Here is a 2,500-nt window from a genome sequence, read left to right on the forward strand (position 1 = left end):
TTGTATCGGGTTCGCGTATAACCAAGAGCACGAAACGTTGCTGCGCCGCACGCGGTGTTCGTTGACGACGGAACGTATATTTATTATAATATTATACATTCGCCAGAGCGGACCGGCTCGTGATGCTCGCTTTTGTAAAGCAGTCGTGAGTCTGACACCCTACTCCGTGCGTGTGGCCCAATAGTGCGCATCGCGAGAGCTTGGGACGAATGACCGCTGCCAGAGCCGGCTGTGAGTCCGCTAATCTGTCGAATAAAATAAAAATATGGTAATATCGTTCCGACGAAAAACGGTGTTCCGAGAGGACCGGCCGTGACGCTCGCTATAAAGCCTATGGCGCGATTATTCCCGACGACACCCTACTCTCTGTGTGGCCCAATAGTGCGCGCAGACGAGTTTGGGACGAGAACGGGGATCGCGCCTACGGCCAGAGCCGGCTCGCGAGTCCGCTTGTATCGGAATTTATCGTTGCCTCGAGCACACACAACATTTTATGGAAATGTGTTTTATACGGGAAGTGGACCGGCTCGTGAAGCTCGCTTTTAAAGCAGTCGTGAGTCTGACACCCTACTCCGTGCGTGTGGCCCAATAGTGCGCATCGCGAGAGCTTGGGACGAATGACCGCTGCCAGAGCCGGCTGTGAAGTCCTCCGTTCTCACATCATTCCAAATGAAATGGAAGTGAAGAGGAGAGGAATATTATTACATCTCTGGATCCAGTATCGGGTTGTCTTACGATCCCCGTCGTTTTCAGAGAATATATATTCATCTCCGCGTTTTCCACGTTAACGGTTTTTCAATGTACTGTTCGCCCGGCCGTCGGATACGTGTTGCGTATCTGACGGTTTTTTTTTTCCGTTTCCACGGACGACGATAGTGTCGTCCTTAAAACGACGCCTGAACGAATCTCCTTCGCGCGCTGGTTGGAGCGTTCAGGTACAATGCGTTCTTACGAACCGCAGAACAAGAGACATATACATATATTGATTTGTAAATCAAAAATATATACGATTACCCTGAACGGTGGATCACTTGGCTCGTGGGTCGATGAAGAACGCAGCTAATTGCGCGTCAACGTGTGAACTGCAGGACACATGAACATCGACATTTCGAACGCACATTGCGGTCCACGGATACAATTCCTGGACCACGCCTGGCTGAGGGTCGTTTACGTAACCATAAACTGCTTGCGTTGCTCTTGTAAGTCCCCGCCGTCGCTTACCTCTCCAAATATATTTTTGGAGGGCGCCAAAGAGCGTTTCGGAGTCGGGTTGCAAAGATGCTACGTACGAGCGAATGATGGGCGTTTCGTCGGCGTTTGTCGCGGTTCTGTGAAAATTGCCAATTTTTGCATTGCGTCTTATAAACACATACAAATATATATATATATCTAGTTTCCACGAGAGGCGAAGTAGGGATTGGTATTTCTTACGTTCGGACTTGCGTGAGTGTTTTTACGGTGTCGTGAGTCGTATTGAAAATACGACCGCCCGTAAGGCACCGCTTCGACGAGGATCTCCAAATCTCTCACCTTCTCTGCGAAACGATTCGCCTTGCGGAAAGAAGCGTTTCCACTCATGAACATTTAACGCGCTCCCGACGTCGCCTGAAATGATGCGTATATACGAAAGAGGTATATTTACAAGAGTCTCGCGAGACTACAGAGATGGACACACAAATTATAAAAGAAAGAAAGAATACTGTGTGGCACACAGAGTGTGTGTGGTGTGGCAATGTTAAGCCCCAGGGAGAGAATATGCCTGTGCGTGGATGAGTTTCTTAACTCTACGTTATAATTGCCATACGGCGGAGGGTCGTCGTTGCCGGCGATTTCGACAAACACACATTCCTTTTCGAGTCTTCGAGGGAAGAGACGAAAGAGATCTCTCGTTCTATCGCGAACGCTTTGATGATCGATGGACAGCGGAGCAAAGCGCAGCAATGTGCGGGATGGAGCACGTCGTACTTGATCGGGTCGGAATTATTCCCCGTCGTCGACGTGTCCTCGCTAATCTGTGCGATTGCCATTCCATCGCCACGTTCGCGTTGAATCGTATTGATGACGGCCTATGTGCGTCTTGAGATCTTACTCTCTTTCTCTCGTGTCTCTAATTTGGTTTTGTGTTTGATCGATGATAAATCGTTTCGTGCGCAACGTTTCTGTACCCCCGTGGTTTTTGGTTCAATTATACAAGAAGTAGAGAGAAAAAGAAATCCCACCGGGTTATATGTATTATTATTTTTTTTTTTATAATAATATGTATACTCCTCTATTGGCGAGGCTTATTTCGAACTTGATTGTCACACGACGCAAAAGACACACTTGTGTGTTCACGCACGGAACAGCACCGCGGAGAGAGAAAAGGTATATCCAATGATGAAAACCTTTATGTCGGTCGCCCCATGTCTTTTCTTTTCTTCATTGTCGATTCGTGCGGAACCGCGCGATCTGTCGGTCGTCCAGTCCCCGAAAGTTCTTTTCGACGGACGTTAAAGTTAAC

The 2,500-nt window shown here is 48.2% G+C and overlaps 1 non-coding gene across 1 annotated transcript; it reads left to right on the forward strand.

Moving 5' to 3' along the window:
* The first annotated feature begins 1,011 nt into the window (after positions 1-1,011).
* On the forward strand, positions 1,012-1,166 carry LOC143221492 (5.8S ribosomal RNA). Its single transcript, XR_013011780.1, has one exon. It is a non-coding gene; the product is annotated as a 5.8S ribosomal RNA (ribosomal RNA).
* The last annotated feature ends 1,334 nt before the right edge of the window (positions 1,167-2,500 follow it).

This window comes from Lasioglossum baleicum, unplaced genomic scaffold (assembly GCF_051020765.1).
Source record: "Lasioglossum baleicum unplaced genomic scaffold, iyLasBale1 scaffold2513, whole genome shotgun sequence".
NCBI classification, from domain to species: domain Eukaryota; kingdom Metazoa; phylum Arthropoda; class Insecta; order Hymenoptera; family Halictidae; genus Lasioglossum; species Lasioglossum baleicum.